The 12,906-nt window shown below is 42.6% G+C and overlaps 1 non-coding gene across 1 annotated transcript; it reads right to left on the bottom strand.

Annotated features, from left to right (window-relative positions):
* Positions 1 to 1,565: 1,565 nt before the first annotated feature.
* Positions 1,566 to 1,638, bottom strand: trnar-acg (transfer RNA arginine (anticodon ACG)). The gene has a single exon. It is a non-coding gene; the product is annotated as a tRNA-Arg (tRNA).
* Between the last annotated feature and the right edge of the window lie 11,268 nt (positions 1,639 to 12,906).

Raw genomic sequence — 12,906 nt, 5'->3', positions numbered from 1 at the left:
TTGCACAGGTGGCATCCTATGACAGTTCCACGCTGGAATTCACTGAGCTCCTGAGAGCGGCCCATTCTTTCACATATGTTTGTAAAAACAGTCTGCATGCCTAAGTGCTTGATTTTATACACCTGTGGCCAGGCCAAGTGATTAGGACACCTGATTCTGATCATTTGGATGGGTGACCGAATACTTTTGGTAATATAGTGTAGCATATATAAATAAAAAAGCAGTGGGCCTAAAACAGAACCTTGCAGAACACCAAACTTTACCTTAGTATGCATAGAGAAGTCACCATTTACATTTACAAACTGATAATTCAAGATTCAAGATTCAAGATTCAAAGCGTTTATTGTCATGTGCACAGTGAGGAAACCAAGTTTCCCTGAACAATGAAATTCTTCCTTTGCTGTCCACATTGAATGCCAAGATAACAGAACTATATAGAAAAAAAAAAAAAAACAGACATGCAAATACATACAAACAAACATAATAAAGTGTAGACTATGTTACAGAAGTAGAAATATAGATTATATATATAGAAAGATAGACTATATACATCTGTATGTGTGAGTGTGCAATGTTGACTTGTGCATATGAAGTATATCTCTATGTGCAATATTGACTTATGTACAAAACAATACAAATACAAGAACAAAAACAATAGTACAGTAGCCTGTAGTAAATTGAGTGCAACTACACAGTAACAATAGCAGCTGTCACATTTAACAATGTGCAAATCGAAATGAAGCTTCTTGATAAGAAGTAGCAGCAGTAACATTTACAAATGTGCAAATTGGGCTGTAGCAGTTCAGTCCACCTAATCTATGAGATGTGTGAGACTAGTCTGTTTCCACTGGCTACCCAGTTAGAAGTCTAATGGCTGAGGGGAAGAAGGAGTTCCTTAGTCTGGAAGTCCTGCATTTCACACTCCTGTACCTCCGTCCCGAGGGCAGGAGTGTGAACAATCCGTATTGTGAGTGGTTTGGGTCCTTAAGGATGGAGGCAGCTCTCCTGTGGACTCTGCAGTGATAAATAGTCTGCAGAGAGGGCAGTGGCGTCCTGATGATCTTCTCAGCAGTCCTCGCCACTCTCTGCAGACGTTTGCGGTCCCTCACTGTAGTGCTGCCATACCACACAGTGATGCAGCTGGTCAAGACGCTCTCAACAACGCAGCTGTAGAAGTTGTTGAGGATCTTAGGCGACATGCCAAACTTCCTCAGCCTCCTCAGGAAGTACAGCCGCTGTTGTGGAGTTGGCTCGGGGAGGGATGTAAACAGCGGCTATAAACACAGCAGTGAATTCCCTTGGTAGATAATAGGGATGGCATTTCAGCAATAAAAACTCCACATCTGGCGAGCAGTGCTTATAAACAGTCTGTATGTCTCCACACCACGAGTTGTTGATAAACACACACACCTCCCCCTTTAGCCTTACCAGAGGCTGCGGTCCGGTCTCCTCGGTGTAAGGAGTGAAACTGTAGCTGAACAGAGGATTCCGGTACTTTCTCTGAGAGCCAGGTCTCGGTAAAAATCAGAGCGCAGCATTCTCTTACTTCCAAAGAAAAGCGAATCTGAGCCAGCCAGGAGTCGAACCTAGAATCTTCTGATCCGTAGTCAGACGCGTTATCCATTGCGCCACTGGCCCGATCAGGCAAATGATCAGTCAAATAAGACCGTCAAATAAGAGTCAGGAGATGGTCATTCTCTTAACACCAACAACATTTTCTAGTCTATAAAGGAGAATAATATGATCAGTGGTATCAAAAGCTGCATTAATGTCAAGCAACACAAGTAAGAAGACACAGCCCTGATCAGAGGCCAGTAGAAGGCCATTTACCACTCTAACCAGCGCTGTCTCTGTACTATGATAAGGCCTAAATCCTGACTGATACATTTCATGAATGTTATTCCTATGTAGGTATGAGCATAACTTCTGTGCTACAACCTTTTCTAGGATCTTGGAGATAAAGGGAAGGTTTGATATTGGCCTATATTTGGACAACTGACGGGGGTCGATGTCAGGTTTTTTTTAATCAGGGGTTTGATAACTGCAAGTTTAAAAGATTTAGGTACATAGCCAGTGCTAAGGGAACAACTGATAATTTTTAGAAGAGGTTCGATTTCTTCTGGAATTATCTGTTTGAAGACATGTAGGTAAAGGATCTAGTATACAAGTTGATGATTTTGATGAGGAAATAAGTGAAATTAGTTCAGTCTCTTGAAGGGGAATAAAACGTTCTAATCACTGATCTGTTATGGTTACATTATTATCTACAGAGTTAGATCAATACATATTGATCTAATACAAATACATATTGATGGTGTGCAAGAATACAAATACATATTGATGGTGTGCATGTTTCTTTGGTGGTCTTATTCCTAGTTAATTTTGCTACGCTGTTAAATAAGAATCTAGGATTATTTTTGTTATCTTCTATTAGGGTGTAGAGATACATTGTTCTAGCAGCACTAAGAGGTTTTCTATAGCTCAGCAGGCTCTCCATCCATGCTGTGTGAAATTCTTCCCATTTATTTTGATGCCATTTACATTCTAATTTTTGAGTGGTCTGTTTTAAGTTGCATGTGTGATCGTTATAATAGAGTGCTAGTTTTTTCTCTCTAATTATTTTTTTGTCTGTCATGGTCCGGGCCAGAGCTCCTAGGTATTTCCCTGTGTTTCCCTGTTTTTCCCTTCCTTGTGTTTCCAGTTTTTCTCTCCGTTTCGTTTCTGTGTGTCTGGGCATAGCATGCCACTTCACACCTCACCTGATTGCAGTATTGGTCACACCTGTTCCTCACCTACTTACCCTATCTGCAGTGTATGTAAACCCTGGTTCTTCAGCCACTCATCGCCAGATTGTTCCAGCTTCCAGTGCGGAATACTTCCAGCTTTCCTCACAGTTTCTTTATGTATTATTGTCTAATGTTTTTCCTGTTGCGTTATCCTGTGCTCACTCTGTGTTCTCTACTTGGGTTTCAGGTTCACTGCTCACACAGCCTGTCAGCTCTCTGTCTGCTCACATCCTGCTACACCCAGCCCCTCCTCACCTTCCTCATGGTTCACCGACTCTGCACTTGGCTCTCATGCTGCTAAACCAAGTTCGAGCCCTGGCTTCACCAACACTCAAGCCTGCTCACTCTCTACCTCACTATTTCCCCGTGGCACTTCAACTCAGCATCTGCTTCTCCCACTGCTGACCGGAGTTCCAATCCTGACCTCGGTTGCACAGTTACTCCTCTCCCACATACCCTTGCTTGCTCAAGCCATTAAATAAAACCCGCTTACCCTGAAATCCTGTGTCTGTGTTCTGCTTCTGGGTCACCTTGTTTCTGTGTTCATAACATAATATAGTAGCACTATATTATCTAGCGTGTAGCAGAACGTTGACTCTACGCATTCAATCATCTGAACAAGTTCAGTGGGGTCTGATGGTGATCTTTGTTATCTCTGAGAGACTATTGATAAAACTCTGTGCAGTAGCTGATGTGAATATATACTTGAGCAGAACAATGCAATGGAGGTGTGGGCTGGCATGAAGCAAATTACAGGCTTCAAAGCCCAACAACAACCTGTGGGGGCAGTTTAGAAAGAGCTAACAAGCTGAATTTGTTCTTCAATAGGTTCAGCATAACAACCTTCCTCATCTCCTCAGCTGCCTCACCACCACACTTCACCAACTCCCCCAAAGATCAAACATCTTTTCCCAACCTGTCATCTACATCAATTCTCCCCTGCTCCCCACAGCCTTCTTCAGAGGACTCACAACTCTCACAGGTAGTACCTGTCACTACCAGCCAGAGGCTGAAACTGGACAGGAAGGGGGTTACAGAGACCTGATCAAAAACTTGTTGTCCATCTCAACAATAAGCTGGACTGGAAGGTCAACTTAGAGGCTGTGCTGGAAAGGGATGGGAAAGGACTTATCTACAATTGATAATATATAATTATTTATGGTTAAATGCTTTGCACTCCAATGAGCCTAATATTCCCAGCACTATTTCATTCATGATAAATTCAGTTTTTTCCCTCTCTCTTTTTTTTTAAAATATTTGTAATGCACAAAGAAGCAGGAGAAATAGGGTGACCCGTTGGTTGAGTTGTGACTACGTTTGACCCCTCTAAAATATAGATTTCTGTATAAAATATAGTGTTTCATTCATAGACAATTAAATTTTAAATTTTTAAATTTTAAACGTTTTTAGTATTTCTTTTAATTTTCTGTTCTCTTTTTCTAAATAATAATGATGGGGTAATACTGAGCTATTCGTTTGACCCTTTACTTTGTTCATGTCATTTTTCTGCTGCAAATCATCAATAACGATGACACAAGAAAAGAAGTTTGTTTAAAAACAATTTTTAATCCGCTCAAATCTGCCAATTACACTTAATAATGTAAATTTTTTATATAAATGTTTACTTTTGTTTATGTGGCAGTGCTTATAACATTTGATGCATTGCTTTAATGTTGCAGAATAGACAGCTGGAGAGCTGGTGCTCAGGGCATCTCAGAAGGCAGCCACTGCGGAGAAAATCCATCTTTCACAAGTGGCTAAAGGGGTGCCCTTTGTGCCGAAGGACCCTGAAGCTGTGCTGGAGGAGGCCAAGGTCAGGGTAGTCCAAGGTGGAGGGGATCCCACTGATGACCTGCTGCTGGCAAGTCAAAGTGCCATCCAGTTTGGTCAGTACAGGGGGAGAACCTTCAAGTGGCTGCTAGAAAACGACCTTGGCTACTCCCTCATGGTCCTGTCTGGACATCAGCGGGAGCGGGAGGCTTGCAGACTGGACAGAGGTGCCCTCATGGCCAACAAAGATGCGTTCCTCCAGTACACCTGCACATTCAAAAAGGTCACAGAGGCCATCAGAGTGCGCAGGCAGAGAGAAGGCACATTACCTGGCTGTGAGGGTAACTGTCTGGTGGGCTTTGGGGTACATCAGAAGAGCTCCTACAAAGAGCTCTACGAGGCTACGGACAGGGAGAGGAAAAGGTAATATAAGTTTATGCCTGTTGTGATTTATTTGCTTTGTTTGCTTGTTAATGTGTTGTTTACATTGTTTTATATTTTATTTATTCATTTTATTTCATTATATACATTTCTTATGCAGCTGTGTGGACTTCATCAGACTAAAGGACACAAGTGCAGGCAGCAAGATGGATGCCCTAAAAAAATACATCCTAAGATAAGGACTGAAAGAAAAAAAAAATCTACCGCTTCCCAACCTGCTGCCCGACACCCTGCACCTCCGGCCTCTCCTCCATTCACCCAAAGCTCACTTTCTGAGCTAGCAACAGCACATGGTGAGTTTTTAGATCTGTACCTGATGTAATTCTATGTATGTTCAGTTCAAACATAATTATGACTGACATTTACAATTTTGTGGCCTTAGAGCCAACAGATGAAGATCTGCTGGCGTCAGCCATGGAGGTGGAGTCACAGGGTGAGTGCTGTGCGTTTTATTTTGTGTGCTGAAAAAATTAATCCACATTCTGCATTGACTCTCCTCAGCTGATCATATGTGACCACAAATAGCATCATATTGTAGTGTTGCATAACCGTAACTGTCTTGTCATTGCTCTGCTTGTCTGTAACAGTTGTATTGTGTTATTCACAGTATTTCCACCACCTTCACTGCCTTCAGCACCGATCCGCTCAACTCGCTTGGAGCAGAGGGCCGCCCAGAGCCTGGTGTTAGCAGCTCCTGAGGTATGGTTTTCACACCGGAAGTGTGCCTTTGTGTCTCATCAGTAAATATTTAAACAGGTATACTGATGAATTCATTTTTGTGTGTGTGTGTGTGTGTGTGCACGTTTAGGTTGTTCTTCCCGAGGCCTGGAAGCGCTCACTTCCAAAGGAACAACAGGAGTGGATCGGTCGCTCCCTCTTCTGACACCAGGTTGGCAAGGCAGTGCTAACAGATAACTTGCAGATGTGGTGGTACCCTCCCAGCCACATCTACTGTATCATCAGCCTCCAGCATCGCCAGATGTACCTGGCCACTGTGTTTGTGGATGCCCTACAGGATGTGGTCTTATAAACTGATCTGCAGCTCACCAAACTGCAGACAGTCCGGTCAGCAACTGACATCTTGTGGGCTCTACAAGACAGTGAAGCGGGTGCTGAATTTGCATGGCTGGTACTTCCTGGCAACAGAATACCTGGAGTGCCAGCGCTGCAACAAGAAGCTGGCCGCGTGGTCATACGACATCCTGGACCAGCTGGATCCGGCTCACCGCAGGATGTTTCCAGCAATCCTCACTTACCGGTGAGTCATGAAAAATTTGTTCTTGTTATAAGCAAAAATTAATAGGCATGTGCAATTAAGTACTGAAATTTTACACCGTTAACTAGGCTGTAATATAATTTAAACTGCTAATAATTATTTATTATTATACATTTTTGTAATACTGATAAAAATTAAACACACATAATTTGTAACCAAAAAATATATATTTATTTTGACTTGCAGTTCTTCCAAAAGCCACTTTGTCTGACAGGTGAGGTTCTATTCAGGATGTGTAAACAGCCTCCCCCTACCCCTCCATTGATCTTTGCTTGACCTTTGATGGGTGTCAGACTCAGAACAATAACATTCTGACACCCTGACTCACTGTGGGTGACCTTGCCAGACTTGTGTGATGTCTCTTTCATCAAAGATCTGTGTTGTGATATCCCAGGCATCAAACATCTTTTTTGTACAGTCAGTGTTTCTTGGTCTGGTCTCGGTATGGCGAGCTCAAAGCCAGGGTCACCTCTGTCTTTGGATCCATTCTGAAGATGGACTCCATAAAAAAGGTAACTTATTAATCACAGATTATTTTATATACAACTGTACTTGCACATTTTATCTTTCGTAAATGTAAGGCATGTTTGGAGCTTATTGAATCTTCTGTTTTTCAACAACAGGTGGTCAAAAAACTGCTGCTGCCCATCACCACAGGCCTGGTGAACAGGTACAAGGCGGCTGGAGCGGCACCCCCCCACACACTTCTATGTGGACAGAGACTGCTGCCCTGCTGTGGGCTCGTCCAGGGCAGCTGCCATGTTCAGCAGCTGGGATGATCTGGTGGCTCCTCTGGATGTGTCGCAGCAGGTCTGCACACTGACAGCCACCCACTCTACAGCCTATTCATGGCAAAGCTCTCTTCCTGCATTTTGTGTGGGACACGGGAGATGTGGCTCTTCTGCGGAAGGCAAAAAGGAGGGAGCTAGAGCAATGGCAGGGCATCATGGGCCTTACAGATGAGCTGCTTATCAGCAGGCTCAGCTCCAAACAGCTGGCGCAGCACTGTCGCTGCTGCACGCGAGGCATGGAGGAGACAGAACGGCTGATTGGAGAGATGCTGGAGGCCTTCAAGGACGCCAGGGAAACCATGGGCATCCCCTTGGTGGACCAGGAGAGGATGGCCGTCATCTGGGACACCCAAAGGCGCCATCTTCCCTGCATCCAGGACCCTCCTGGCATGCAGCTGTACACCCAGACAGGAAGTATAACAAAGGGAGGGCTCACACTTCCTGTCTACCGCTGCGCTCGAGGGTCCACATCACTGGAGTCCTTTCACAACCACCTCAACTGTTTCATAACCGGTAAGGTTCATTTATGTTGATTAATTTATTAATCATTAATTTATTTGTATTATGAGTGAGTTGGTTATTTAATGTTTACTTTAAAAAAAAAAAATCAGGGACGAGCGCTAACCTGGAAGATTTCCAGGCTTATCTGCTTGAGGGTTTGGAGCGGTGGAATGAGGACCGTGCTGCTGCCGCCGTCATAAATGAGCCCCCATCGTCGCTGCGCTGCTACAGTGCCTCGCTCCAACACAGCCTCAATGAGCTCAGCCAGCGTCTTCTTGGCAGCAGTCTTGTACAAGACTACTCCAAGCCAAGAGAGTACACGGGTATGTGTCTATATGCAATGCTTTGTTTTTTGTTGGTTTTTTTTTTTGTTGTTGTTGTTTTTTTGTAGTGTAAAGACTTCTGTTTTAAAACCTTGTTTTCTGTTTAATTTTATTTTGACAGGTGAGTACCTGTGCTCACAGCAGTCCTGGGAGTTCCGGGAGAACTTTGGGCCCAACCTAGACGCCCCAGACGGAATCCCAGACAACTTGGTGGAGGCAGAAGATGAGGGATTTGGGGATGAGGAAGAGGAGCAGGACCACACCATCTCTCCTCTTTCTCTGATGTCCACCAAGGACACGATACGCTTGTCTCAGGATGTTCCGTCATCCTCTCGGTCCTCCCAGGACTTGCCATCTGAGCCCCAAGAAGAGGTAAGTTTGCAAGCATCCTTTACCATGCCATCACTTGGAGGACATTTTCATCCATACTAACTGATCTTCTTGCTGCTTGCAGGTGTGCAGAGGACCAGACGGGGCTCCAGGGTTCGATCGAGTGGTGGAGCTGGCCAGGTACCTCGTCAAGCTCAGAGAAAAGCCTTGTGTCTCGGATAGGGAACCCGCTGAGGATAGGCTGCCGGACAGTGACAAACAGGGGGTGTCCTATCCGCCGAGGCACAAGGACAGGTTCAAGGCCACCCACTCGAAAACCTCACCCTTCCATGAAAAGGAGAGCCTGAAGCGGTTAGCTAAACATTTCTGAAATAGTTAAACATTATGTAAATTATTTCAATTATTATATTGTGGTTATTATAAACATTAATTAAACAGCGGTGATAATGTAAAAGACTGTAAGCCTTTTATGCTTTATCATCTCTTATTTTATTTTTTTTATTACAGGTGTGTGCTGGGGCAGGGGTCAGGCCCTGCACAATGGCCCAACATAAGCAGGATTGTGGAGGCAGTATGTCTGGAGCTCTGCTCCATTCATCCAGCAGGGAAGGTGAAGTGGGGCGTTTCCATGAACCGCTGGGCTGCCATTCTACATGACTACCAGGCCATACGGAGGCTGGTGGGGAGCTGCCCTGCACTGAGGGGAAGGACCAGGATTCAGTTGTTCGATGTCAATCAGCAGACGCTCTCTGTCTGGTAAGTACTTTCTTGAGAGCCAGTTATAAACATAATTTTAGAATGTAGTCATGCAATTCTCAGATTCAGGTCATCCTATTAATTGTGCCATTTCAAAAAGGTACAATGACTACAGAAAGAAACTGGAAGCGGATGTGCTGGCTCTGAGTGTGCCCTTACCTCAGATCAGCATGGTGTCTCCCACCCCACTTCCAGTAGCCAAACAGAAGACGTGTGTGCCCGCTGAGCCTGGGACAGGACTTCCACCCTTCCCCTTCATCGTAAAACCTGACATGTCAGATCAGGCCATACGACGTGGGCAGCGAACTCCTCACCCTGCACCAACACCGCCAGCAGCTGCCCCCTCTGCTCCACCACCAGCCGCTCGCTCTGCTCCTCCAGCAGCCGTTCTCTCTGCTCCTCCAGCAGCTGCTCTCTCTGCTCCTCTGACAGCTGCCCTCCCAGCTCCAGGTGTTGCTCCTGGAAAATCCTCGAGCAGAACAACTCTGTGGAGGAAGAGGAAGGCAGCAGAGGTTTTCGCCCGAGTGCAAGGGCTGCCGTGTCCCCAAACTCCGAGAAAAGAATACATGTGCAGTCAGTGTGTGCAGCCAAGAAAAAAAGAGTTTGGGCACACCAGGGAAGGCAGCCTCTTCTTCTGTTCCACAGCGGAGGGAAAGACTGTGGAAGAGTGGCTGCAAGAGAGGAAAAACGAAGGAAATCCTTCATTGTAAATAGTTACATGTAATATTAATCAATGATAAATTGTATAATTATATTGTAAATATTTTGTAAATATTTTTAACTTGTTTTACTTGTAAAATTAAATAATGAATTCAAAAGTAGTATATTGTGCACTTTTATTTTAAAAGTACTGCTATATGAACAAAAGTCCAATAACATTTGGTTTGCAATCACTTTAAACAGATAAGGTGCTTTTTACAGCAGTATTCCCTTTACATAGGAGCAGTTAAAATTTTTAATTTAAAATATTTCTTGTAAATCTCAACTTAAACATTAATGTAATCAAATTAAATATAAAACCAAAGCTATCTGCCACTGCCAGGGCATTAACGTTTAGTCTATTTGTTATAGAAAAACAAGTTATGCTCAGAGCCCCGATCATAACATTATAACACCTTCAGAGCAACAGCAAGTTAACATTTATAAATGAACATGTACCAGCAGAAACATTTTTCTTTTATCAGGGAGCAGCATAAACAGTCTATGTTCAGTAGCAAGTGTCCCTGAGTGAGGTAAAGTGACCAAGAACACACAAAAGTTTTACTGTGCAGAAGACTTTTTAGTCTGTGAAGTCCATTTTGTACTGGATTTCCTTTGGAAAGCCTGCCTCCACTGTTTGTTTGGGTGGGTGATTTGTTGGTATCAACGGTGTGTGTTGCATTTAAGTGATACTTCAGACTCGAAGTACTCCGGTGATAAGAAAATTCAGCTTTGCAATGGTTACATATAACTTTTGTTCTATCAACTCCGCCGTCTGGAAGAGATTTAAACTGAAAATGTCGATGTAAAAGTTCGGTACCTTTCTCCATTTTTCTGTTCCGGTTTTCCTGGTCCTGGCGGGATCAACATCCCACCCCTCTTGTAACCCATTGTTTGTCTGTATGTGTATTCAGAGCCAGTGAGCAACGGACTTTCGAAATAAAGTAGTAATTTAAAAAAACAGCGTTAATGCACGATAAAATAATTGTCGGCGTTAATTAATTAATGCTTTAACGCGATAATAACACGTTAACTTGCCCAGCCCTAGTAAATAGTCATATTAATGGTTGTTATTTAAAATGATTGTTCTTTATTTTAGAACATTTATTTGCCTTCATAAACCTCAAGTAAGCAGACATATAATGGTTTTTATTTAAAATGATTATTAATTGTCTTACCCATTTCTTTTATTTGCTAAAAAGTATAAAGAAGTATATAAATGACAACAAAATACTAAATACAAATATTTTTAAATGTCTTTAACAAAAATTAACATTAAATAGAGGAAACTACTTAGAAACAGTTTTATTTATTAAATAGTTCACGATAGAGACAAAAATATACAAAATACAAAGAAAAAAATACTGAACACAAATATTTTTAAAAATCTTTAATAGAAAAAAATATTCTTTCTTCTCCAGACTGTGGCCCTTGTCACCCGTTGAAGGACTGCATCAGCACAGCTGATGGAAGAGGGAGCACAGCCAGCGATGCGCATGTAGGAACTGTATAAGGCAAAAATACACACATATACATAATAATATATATATATATATATATTAGACATTTGTTGCTTCTTACATGAATTTATTCTTTTACATTCTTTCGTAGTTTAAAGATCTCATCCAATACTTTGACATTCTTGAGCACTGGAGGCCACTGCTGACTGGTGGATGGGGTGGCTTGCAGAGAAAGCTCTCTCTGAAGGCTGTTCCTAGACTGTCTAGTGGATGGAGAGGCTTGGAGAGAAGACTTTCTGTTTTTCTTGCTCTTTTTCGGAAGACTCTGCCCTCTGGGCTCGCAAAGTTGTGTTGTCCAGGTCCCTTGAAAGCCTCTGTCGTTCCTGCTCTCTTTTCGAAATTACAGGAGGCCATCTCTGTTTTCTGGGCATAATTAAATGCAAAATAACACTGCCCTCTGAAGAAAACTGACTCTGAAATCAAACTGGCTGACAGGGAAGATTGTTCTGCATCTTGGCATGCAGCACCTGAGCGAACTTCTGGTCTTTTATGATCTGCCATACGTACTTTGATCAAAACATGCAGGCTCTTTGTTGGTACCTTGAATAATGAAGGCTACAGCAGGACAGAACTTTCTCTTGCATAGCCCCACAGTTATGGAACAGCCTTCCAATTAGAGTTCGGGACTTGGACACAGTCTCAGTGTTTCAGTCTAGGCTGAAAAACATATTTGTTTAGTCAAGCCTTTTGTGAATAGTTTTTTCTTAGGTAAAGGAGCAGATCTGGAGGGTTCATGGGCATAGAGTGTTTAGGTAAACTGGGATGTTTGGATGCTGCCCCCCATCCCCCCAATCTGTGTTTTCTCTCTTCCCCCTCCCTCCTTCTTCACCCCATCTCTCTCTCACTCTTTCTCTCATTCTTTCTCTCTGTCAAGCTACACGTTCGACATCAGTGAGATACCAGTGATCCTGACTCCTTCTCCATCCTGATGCCCTACTTCTCATTTCTCGTCACCTGAAAATCATTTGCTGCTGCTATGGATGGTCCCACATGGACAGTCTAAAGATCACCATGAGATTACTGTGGATAGTACCACATAGAAACCATAAAGTTGGCTGTTGATGTTCTTCCTTGGATAGCTTTAGGACTGCAATTGCTAAGAACAGTTTTGCACTCAAGTCTCCATTATTGAAAAGTTAATAACTTCAATTCAATAAAATAGGCTTTAAGTTAAAACTATAATGAATTCAGAAAAGACTCTGATGCTCATAAATTGCTCATAATCTCACATATTCCTGTTTACACAATTGCAGTTTTTAACTATATAGTATACTCTTAAAGAAGAGAAATTATTTATAATCGCATTACCTGGTGTCACCCAGATGAAGATGGGTTTGCCACTGTTGCCTCAGGCTTGCTAACTAGGGATACTTTTAAATTTATAAATGTATCCTTAGTTAGCTGCTTTACAGAAATATATAAAATCATTAAAAATTTTATCAAATTGAATTGAAAATATCTAAATCCAGTTGGAATGTAATAATTATCTGAGTCTCAGAATTGGAAATCTGAAAGCCACACTTCCTACCTGAGCCAGATCCATGCATGGAGTGATACCAAACCATGTCCTAGTATGAAATTAACTTCTACATCAAAATGGCTGCTACTACTCCTGGTTTTGCCTTTCTGTCCATTTTGTCCAAAGCATTGTTTCATACTGCATAATAAACTACCTATGCAAGTTTATTACTGAGGTGAGTGTGTGATGATTTA

Source organism: Pangasianodon hypophthalmus, chromosome 11, assembly GCF_027358585.1.
Source record: "Pangasianodon hypophthalmus isolate fPanHyp1 chromosome 11, fPanHyp1.pri, whole genome shotgun sequence".
NCBI classification, from domain to species: domain Eukaryota; kingdom Metazoa; phylum Chordata; class Actinopteri; order Siluriformes; family Pangasiidae; genus Pangasianodon; species Pangasianodon hypophthalmus.
This window is presented reverse-complemented; position numbering and strand designations above follow the sequence as displayed.